We start from the raw sequence: 10,660 nt of genomic DNA, 5'->3' as shown, positions 1-10,660 counted from the left end.
ACCCAAGGAATCCAAAAATGTAAATTAAAAAGTTGACAGAGAACTTTTTGATATGATTATAAAGGTTTCAATTTGCTACATGTATTTTTCGGAGGCCAAACTTTGGGGGCCTATAAAAAAATGGGTATAAAAATTAAAAACTGAAATTCACATGTTTTATACTTATATCAATACTCTTTCATGTCAAATAAAAAATATGAATTAATTTTGATAACTACTATGATATATAAAAGCTAAATTTTCTGACTTGCAAATTTTGTACTTTTTCCACTCATTGTTCAAGATTTTTGTCTATGACATCACAATTTACATTATTGCTTGTTGATGACATCACAATTTACATATTGTTTGTCATGACAATTGTTATGTAGCTCATGAATGAATTGAATACTGGTAACAAAAGTTTATCTAGGCAAGACATTCAATCTACGTTGAGTCTTCAATCTACTTGGGGCTCTTCTTCAATTTCTGAATCCGATGATAGGTCATAATCGGAATCTGATGACGGGACGATCACGGGGTCATAATCAGAATCTGATGTGTGTTTGTTTGGCCTTGTAAACACATAGCCAGTGTCGGGCCTTCTTGACCTCACAGATGAATCGTTTGCCAGTCATAGCTGTGTATGGCAGGCACCGGCGCCGATTTCAGGAATTAAAAAAAAAATTAATGCAATTTAAGTCTCAAAATTTCTGAAACCATCTGCCACCTTCTGATCCTAGCCTACTTACCTTATTCGCAGGGTTTCGTCGCCATATGATAGGCCCTACCAGACCTACTAATTAAGCTATTGGTTTTCGTCAATTATTGCTATGGTTACATTCATGCAACGTTAAACAATGTTGATTCGCCGTTAAACGAGCAAAAGTGTCCGGCCGCGCCTTTTGTCTCCACTCTGCCACTCGTAGCCCAGTGCTATAAATCAAGCAAATTGCACAAACATGCGAGGAACTTCATTTGCGGCAAAAGTTTGACCGCAATTTCCAATGCTTTTACATCGGTGTAAAAACTGTAGCATTGTTCTTCAAAGGAGCAATTTTCTCTCAAAAGACGTTATCAATTAACTCTGCTGCCAAAATGCTCTATTTTGTCGTCTCAATCATCACAGTTGCGTATGTTACGTCACTGATATTAAACTGTGCACACCTGTTGGTTTGGCGGATGAAACCGTTGGTTGTCATTAGTTGCAATTCATCTCCTTCGTTATATAACTGTTCTAATTGTAGATTCAATGTAAGCTCGGTTCAATAGCACAGTTTATCGCTAGATGGCTTCTCGGGAGCTGAATTGCCGTAAAATCGCTTCTGCGTTGCATTACAGCATCTTGTTTCTTATCTGTGCGCCCGCTAGGAGCGACTTATCGTATGAACCCACCGATGTACTGTGTGTGACTGTGTGTGTTATCGTGTTGTATCAACAATAGTAATGTAATTATGGAACTAGTACAGTATTGCAGTTTTGTCCCGCAACCCGCACATATCAATCACAAAAAATATGCGGAACTGAATTACCAGGACCAGACGTTGTTGCGTATCAATTATATTTATTACTTGTTTCCAAATCAATTGCTGCGCGGAAACAATCGGCCACTTCCTAAAATAATTGCTGCGCGGAAACAATCGGCCACCCCCACTAGTGGGGAACAAACCGACGATGGATTATGATGATGAAATCGTGTTAGAGGAGACATAGACTTAAATGTAAAACTAGGCTAGCTCAACAACCTAGCAAAATGGCCCGTTTGAAAAACGCACAAAATAACGTTGATGACGTGACAGCGTGTTCGCCTGCCCAGCTATTTTGAAAACTCGGCGCCTATGATGGCAGGTTTTAGGTCGAAATCTTTTGTTTCTGCTGACTGTAGCTGGATGGTCAGAAGATCTGTTACTTGGTCAGCCCGGAGCCTTGACCTCAGCTTCGTTTTTCTTACAATTTAACACCGTCACGTAATGTTGCAATTGCTTTTTTCTTACGATTTAACACGTGATGTTGCGATTACCCTCTCACGGTTTAACAAGCATGGATCACGTGTTTTGTTGTTTGAAGAGAAGCGCAAACGAAAACAACGCACTCTAAACAAACAAACGACATAATACGATGATATTTTCGCACTGGACAGTCGGACCAGTGCGAAATGATTTGTACTGGTCCGAGGGGAACTCGCACTAGCCATTGGCCTTAGGACCAGTGCTAAGATCGAACCCTGAAAAAGTACAAAATTTGCAAGTCAGAAAATTTAGCTTTTATCATAGTAGTTATCAAAATTAATTCATATTTTTTATTTGACATGAAAGAGTATTGGTATAAGTATAAAACATGTGAATTTCAGTTCTTAATTTTTATACCCATTTTTTAATAGGCCCCCAAAGTTTGGCCTCCGAAAAATGCATGTACAGTAGAATTCGCCTATAACGGCACCTTTAGGGGATTGCAAAAACTGACGTTATAGCCGAATTGACGTTATAGACGAACTACCGCAAACTATTCTAAAACTGTCGTTTGGTTAAAGAAATAGATGTATAATCCAGTCAGGTTTACTACGGAATGGCCCGTTTCGGTGAGTCCGATTCGGTGAGTCCGATTCGGTTAGTCCGATTTGGTGAGTCCGATCCCTTAACGGGGGATTTTTTCAATTTTTTTTTTAAATTATCGGGTACCGTAGCCTAATTATCATTGCCGTTTTAGGGTTAGGGGTTAGGAGTTAAGGTTAGGGGTTAGAAGTTAGGAACTCACCGAATCAGACTCACCGAATCGGACTCACCGAATCGGACTCACCGAATCGGACTCACCGAATAGTAGCAGACCCGGTTTACTGTGTACCACCAAACTGACAAAAGTCACGCAGAAAATACAGTAAACAAAGAAATTGTTTTTAAAAAAATAACCTACAGCGAAAGGTACAGAAAATTTGCGCAACACAGCTCATTGCTTTGAGTTGTTTAAAGGTTAGCTGTAGAGCTGCTTTTTACACATGATAGTTTTTCACGCGGGGAAAAAGTTAATTAAAGTCCCTGCTGCGAACGACGTAGCAAAATAAAGCGAAGACATTTTGCAAGCAGCAGCGCTAACTGGATTAAAAGACTGATCGTTCGTGGTGAAGGTGATGGCTTAAAGTGACGTTATAAACGAACAAAAGACGTCTGGAGACCAACAAAGGGTGCTGTTACATGCGAATTGACGTTATAGGCGATGCTGTTGTAGCCGAACTACAATATACGTAAAAGATAGGAATTCTGCCGGAACCGAGCGAAAAGTGACGTAATAGGCGAATTGACGTTATAAACGAAGCCGTTATAGGCGAATGCTACTGTATCAAATTGAAACCTCTATAATCATATCAAGCATTTCTCTGACGACTTTTTAATCTATATTTTTGGATTCCTTGGGTTTTAAAATGTCTGTCTAGCAATTTTCAGCCATATTGTATGATTGTAGGTTAAAAAATTAAAAATATGACAAGAAATTGGACAAAATCACTGAAGCAAAACAGGCAAAAATGGTGATTTTTCTAACGACCATAACTCTACCAATGTTTAAAATTTTTCAAATTTTTTTTTGCATTCTTTATATTTCTACATGACATCTACGGGTGCAACCTAGTTCGTACCCTCAGTTCCTACCCTGAAAAGATCGAGAGAAAAAAATAAAAAAAGGCCGAAGGCGCTGATCGCAGTTTAATAGCACAAAGCCGAAGTCGCTGAATCGGAGTTTCCGCAAACAACTCTAAGGTTAGGGTTAGCGGAAACTGCAAAAAAATATTTGCGGAAACTGCGATCAGCGAGGGTTAGGGTTAGAGAGCATAAATTACTCGATGGTTGGCGTTAGAGTAAGCGAAAACTGCGGTTAGCGAAAACTGCGAAAAACTGTTTGCGGAAACTGCGATCAGCGAGGGTTAGAGCATAGATTACTCTAAGGTTAGGGTAAGGGTTAGCGGAAACTACAGAAAAATGTTTGCAAAAACTGCAATCAGTGAGGGTTAGAGCAGAGGCGTGCAACATACGGCCCACGGTACCCATTTACGTGGCCCGCACATTCTTCATCAAGTAGTCCATTATTTTTAAATACTTTTCACTGTTAGATCGGAGGATGTTGTTATTTGTTAACATATTTCCTCATTTCAAGCAAAACTACAACTCTTTCGATCTCAGTTGAGCAAAGGATCCCTGACTCACTTTCCTTGTCTGGAAAGTAGAAGCGTTCAAATTCAAGACTGTGAAAAATATCTTGGAATGGTTGAAAAGTTAACTTCGGCATTTGAAGCTCGCTTTAAAGATTTTCGAAAACACAATGCCGACTTTCAACTTTTTGCTCATCTATTTGACCTGGTTGTGGAGAATATTCCATCTAGCTATCAAATAGAAATACTAGAATTGCAAGCAAACGTCGATCTCAAACGAGCCTACAATGAAAATGATTTGCTTACTTTTTACAGAAGCTACGACCTCTACGTGTATGGTAGGGTTGGGATTTCGGGATCAAATTTGAAATCCCGGGATCGGGATTTCCCGGGATTTTTCGGGATTAGCAAAGTAGGAAAATACACATGCAAGCTACAGTACACAAACCACATTTATTTATGGTAATACTGATGCAAAAACATGAAAGCATCGAGAATATCGTCGTTAAGACGATTTCTGATTTTGCTTGCAAAATATCCAAGAGCTGAAAATGCATGTTCAGCCTCAAGAGATGTTGGCTTAACACTTTTCAATCTTCTGTAATGGCACTTTTATGATGTTCAGTAGAGCCTCGATCCAATTCAACAGTTGGGCTTGGAAATAATCTTTGAAGAGGGTTCGTGGCCAGGGCAGCAAGTTTCTGACGCTTTATTTTATGACCAAGCTGATCCTGCGGTCGATCAATGTAGAAAGGTTTCTTGAGGTACCCAAAAACGTGAACCAGTTCAGCATTCCGACGCTTGTCGATTCGAAACCTAAAGCTTTTCTTCGTCCTTTCTAATTTCCAAATTTAGTTATTAATCCCTTTGTACTGGACGCTGAAGCTTCTTTCAAAACGACTTGATAGAAGTTACATTTTGCTTTTTCTGTAGATTTACTATACAAAAAGTTTTGCCACACCTCGGATTTTGTCTTTGAACTTACATCTTCAAATTTCGCCATTCTGAGCTAAATTTTAACTTCTCCTTCGCAAAAAGATAGGGCAGAATTAACAGAAATATTTATCACACTAATGTGGAGTGTTCAAGACAACCAGCTGATATTGTAAAGCTGCTTTAAAACCAAAATAATATGAGCGTCAAGCGATATGGCGCTACATCAGCTTTTGTAGATGTTTTTTAGAAATCCCAGGATTTTAATAAAATTAATCCCGGGATCGAGATCAGAAAAATGGGTTAAAATCCCGGGATTCCGGGATCGGGATTTCCCGGGGTCCCAACCCTAGTGTATGGAAATTACACAAATCTAGAAAATCACGCAAGAAAAATGATCTCTCTTTTCGGAAGCACATACTGCTGTGAGCAGTTCTTTTCAAAAATGAAGCTGTTCAAGACAAAATGCAGGAATCAGCTTACAGATGAGCACTTGTCAAGTCAACTTCGAGTTGCCACTTCTTCCGTCAAAGCTGACTTTGGCAAGATCTTTGGACAGAGAAGATATCAGACATCTCATTAATCACTCACTCAATGTGTAACTTGATTGTGTGTACTTTTCCATTAAATAAATTGCTCATATAAATTCATGTGTTATTCGATAGACTGGCCCTCAGCATCATTATAATTGTATGTTGTGGCCCATTGCGATAAACAGTTGCACGCCCCTGGGTTAGAGCATAGATTAGTCTATGGTTAGAGATAGGGTTAGCAGAAAGTGCAGAAAAATGTTTGCAGAAACTGCGATCAGCGAGGGTTAGCGATAGGTAGGGATGCACAATACAGAATATCGAATCGTAGAGATTCAAATCTCAATGTATTCGAATCGCATTTGCAGTTTCTTTTCGGATATCAGGATTTGAAAATAAATCTGTTAAATGAACAGTGTGCGACGTTAAACAAATGTAAAGTTGATATTTTCCGTCTTGCGCGCCGACTATTTTCTTCATGGACTGTTTGTTCCAAGCGACTTTTTTCTTCCTTCATAGGGTTTGCGCAGTTTTCAGAACTGCAGACACGCAGTGCGTTTCCGTGTGATTGTATGATGATGCATCGTATGATGCTTGATTTATCATATGTTGTACTCTGTTTGACATGTAATACTAATACAATTCAAAATAAAGTACAAATATTTTTGCTTTTTGTTCGATATTATTTGGAAAAAATTGCAGTGTAATTTCAGAATAGATTCGAAATTAAGTATTCTAGAATAGCCAGGTATTCTGTATTGTGCATCCCTAGCGTTAGGGTGAGGGTTACGGTTAGGGTTAGCAAAAACTGCAATCAGCGACTTTGGCTTTGTGCTATCTTTCTCTTGATCTTTTCAGGGGAAAAACTTAAAATGTTTGCAATCAGCAACTTCTGTTTTTTTTAATTTTTTCTCTCCATCTTTTCAGGGTACGAACTAGGTTGCATCCGACATCTACAAGTATGCCAAATTTCAATAAAATCTATGACATGTGGTGTAATTTTTTCAAAAAATTTGCTTATTTGGCATGGAATGACCCATGAGCGAAAGTGATGAACAGCAAGTAGGTTCATAGTATTCATTCTCACTTATAGAATTTTCCCTGGGCCTTCTCTTTCTTACTGTAATACCAAAGTCCAAAACTTAGCCTACTCGTACAATCTAATTTTGTAACCAACCTTGCCTGATCAATATTAAGATAGTCGGAGATCAAAGCCAGACATTGTGATGTACCGGTAAGACTTGAACTAAATTGCACTGATTAGTGTAGAAGTAGGTACTCCCATCCATTCTTAGCGAAGAATTCACTTTTGTTACACTGATTCAATGTCATCAATTGTTGAAGTAATGTAAAAATCCAAAGCTTTTCTGCTTAAATGGAAGCTAAGGGATACTTTAACATTTTCTAGATGTGCGCTAGATTGCGCTGGAAATTATATGCTTGCAACAATTCTTTGTGCTATGCAATGGGTTAGAAATGTTTACCGTACGCCAAGGATTCAACATATTTCCTCCCCAGAACACTTTGTACCTCAATTTCAGGGTACGATATCAAGGTACGTATTGTTCAGGAGATGTAATGGGTTGCATCCAAATTAGCTGAGTTAGCTATGTATGAAACCAATGGCAGAAACCAAACCAATGAGAAAAACGCTTTTCTTTTTAATTATTTTTTATATCTTTTTGTTGTATACCGTATATCTATAGCCTGCTACTGCATAATTATTTGTATCATAATTACTTCATTTGAATTGGAATTTATTTTAAGTTCAATTTCTCAAGTAAGAATAGTTTATTTACAATATACATATATATATAACTGTTATCTCATTACAAAGAACTGTGAAGATGAAAGCAGAAATGCAAAATTATTTCTATTGAGTAGCCCAATAAATAACTGTAGTACGGTACGGTAATTTTTGAAGTACCGGTACATAGGGTCCAAAAAACTTGGCTAAAATCTGGAAATTAAAAACTAAAAACAAGTCAAAATGTTCTGAATAGAGTGGAAAAAGTCACGATAATGATACATCAGAATTCAATTACCAAAAAAAATGAAATAGAGATCAGCAATGAACCATATGATCATTAGACGAAAACACAGGCTGGAATTGCACTCAACTAAGCTATAGGTATGAGGTAGCCCAATATTTATTTTAGACTTGGAATGCAGACTCTTCTCACATGTACCTGAAGATTTTACAAATTCAACGAAGAATATATACTCTGCTAGACAATCAGACATGTTGCCTGCATCAGACATGTTTTCAGTTAATTTCGTACAGCCAACAAACCTTCCCAGAATTAAAAAAATAATTTAGGGAATCCCGAAAGAATGTGAATACACAATCAAAAGCCTCAAAGCAGCCGTATCCATTTTCATTTCAACCAATCGTCCCATTACGTGTATCAAGAAAGTAGCTGCCATACTTCGTTTTCATTTTGGTGTGAGTCACTGCAAGGCACAAATGACAAAAACAGTCAAATCATCACATAGTTATAGTACTTTAGTCAATCAAACTTTTTATGAAAAGTAACATGAAATAAGCCGCTAAGCAATAACTTTGTATGGTAATCTGATAAAATTATGATTCTCAGCTGAATCGCGTCTACTTTTTAGACCTCTGCTATGTTTTGCATGTATTGTTTTGATTGTGACTTATGATAGTGAGAAATAATGTTAAAACGTTTTGTTTTGTTGCTTCTAGCTTTTTTTAGATCTCTATTAGGCTATTTTTGGCATAGCCTAAGTTACATCGTTTTTCGTTGTGATGGTCAGAAATAAAAGCAAACTGAACAAGTTGACTGAATAGATTGTAGCCTAAGTTACGGTATTAAAATTGTTAACTGCTAATAATCAGGCTTCATTTGTTCTTTTTTCCACAGCTCAGTGCTGATGTAATAAAATCAAAATTTCGTGCACTCTTTAAAGAAAGGTGGGGCAAAACGGACATGCTAACTTCAAATTGCTCCATTTAAGCAAACAAATTAAATATCATGGACCTATTGCGGTTTATGAATTAAGATGTCACTTAACAACAATTGCCCAATGCCCACAGTATGAAATTTAATGTGTTTTTCTTTTTTTACAAAAAATGATTTTTACTGTGGGTGTCCGTTTTGCACTGGACATATAGGGCAAAACGGATATAATCTATCTGTATAAATATAAAAATATTTAATATAGCAAAATAGCAATGAAAAATAAAATTGAAATAGTAAGCTATTTTATGGATATTTATAGCCTACTTAGTACTTACCTATTTTATACAAACAACTTTGAAATAAATTTGGCCCCTGAACACACTAGAATACTTACCTAAATCATTTTTTTTTATGTATTATTATTAGCGTGCCGTAGGCTACCTTTTCTAAAATAGGCCTAATCGTGTCTTCGATACTGTAGCTACCGCTGCGCAAAAAGATTTTTACCGGTCCGGCAGTGTTAAAGGTTGAGAACCACTGGCTTTGGCTATTGTGTGTTTACAATTTTTTCTAGACAAAATAAACTTACTTAGCCACAATGATATTTCTGCTGCAAGTAGGTTATAATCAAGTAACTTTTGAAGATTTTCATATCGAGAAAAGTTTTTTTCATATTAATACCTACGTTTTTAAAATTGAATGTTGAAAGGAATTCAATTTCACGTCGAGGAAAGTAGGCTACGTGATGCTCAATTGAGACGAACATGCAACGCATAATAAAAAAAACTTTTGCTTATTGTTGAAAATTAATTGTTGGGCCGAGTTTTCATATTGCTTCTTGACCAGTCTCGGAGGCCTTAATTAGCCTACATCTCGTGCAGTGAAGTTACTTTTTGCATCACCAACAACTTGTGCTGATCTTTCTTCATCTGAACCACTTGCTTCTTCTTTATTTTCTTTCACTTAAATCTTCCTCTAGGCTAGATCTGCCTCTAAATGAAAACTATCAGAGACCACATATTCATCTCCTGACGACATTTCTCTGTTGTCAATATTCATGATGAAGCTCAGCTTGAAGCATTTGAAATAGGCTACATTTTTATCAGCCATATTTAAAATTCTAAAAAGTAAATTAACAAAAAGAACACTTTTTTGGAGATGTACATTGTACAATTGGTTGTGTAACAAGTAAGTTAGATCAAATTTTAAAGTCTATTCTAAATAACAAAACGGGCCTCAGAGGCCGGTAATCATAATTTGAGGTGTGCTCTGGTTTCAGTAGTACCGTAGTCCAGTTGTAATCCGGTGATGTCACCGTCACCGAGGGTGGCCGGGTTCACCTCCAAGTGCCGCAATCGCCTTCACACCCTGCCTCCACATCGATCTGTCTAACGTGTCCTCTCTTGTCAAGCCACCTTGCTGCTTTCCTCCTCAACTGGCCTGCCTGCCTTTCAAACATACGGTACTAAAAAATCTGAGGCCTGTTAACTCCCAAAGTCTGGTTTTAAGTTTTGCAGAAAAAACCATTGGAGACATTTCTGGAGCATCATCATCATCCGTTCAGTCGTTTACGACTCTCGGTCACTCTATACGTTATCTTTCTCCACATCTCTCGATCCCACGCAGCCTCCTTCAATTCATGCACTCCCATGCCACTGTCATTTACAATCGTGTCAAGCCATCTTGTTTTCGGGCGCCCCCTTCCTCTTCCTCCGCTCACCAAACCAAGCATGATGTCTTTTTCCATTGATTTGCTTCTCATTATGTGGCCAAAATATGAAAGTTTCTGCCTGACGATTCTAGCTTCTAGGGATATGTCCGGTTTAATTTGTTCAAGAATTTTCTCATTTGTTATTTTGGCTGTCCAAGGAACACGCAGTAATTTCTGGAGCAACAGCTCTAAAAAACAAAAAAAGTTATGTAAAGTTTTTCCCTCACCGGGCCTCCCAGGCCCTATAATTGCCGTTTAGGGGTTAAATCGAAGGACATCATGCCATAGCGAACCAAGATGATGGTCCGGTTTTTTAATTGAAAAATCACATTTCCTTTGTGCTTAATTTTCCAAAACTATTCCAAAAGCTTTAGTCAATCTTATTCTTTGTTTTGAGGTGAGATAAAACAATATGAGTCTACTCAACAAATAAGCAGATTTGTAA

This window comes from Aplidium turbinatum, chromosome 4, assembly GCF_918807975.1.
Source record: "Aplidium turbinatum chromosome 4, kaAplTurb1.1, whole genome shotgun sequence".
Taxonomy (NCBI): Eukaryota; Metazoa; Chordata; class Ascidiacea; order Aplousobranchia; family Polyclinidae; genus Aplidium; species Aplidium turbinatum.
The sequence above is the reverse complement of the archived record's forward strand: the minus strand, read 5'-3'. Positions refer to the sequence as shown.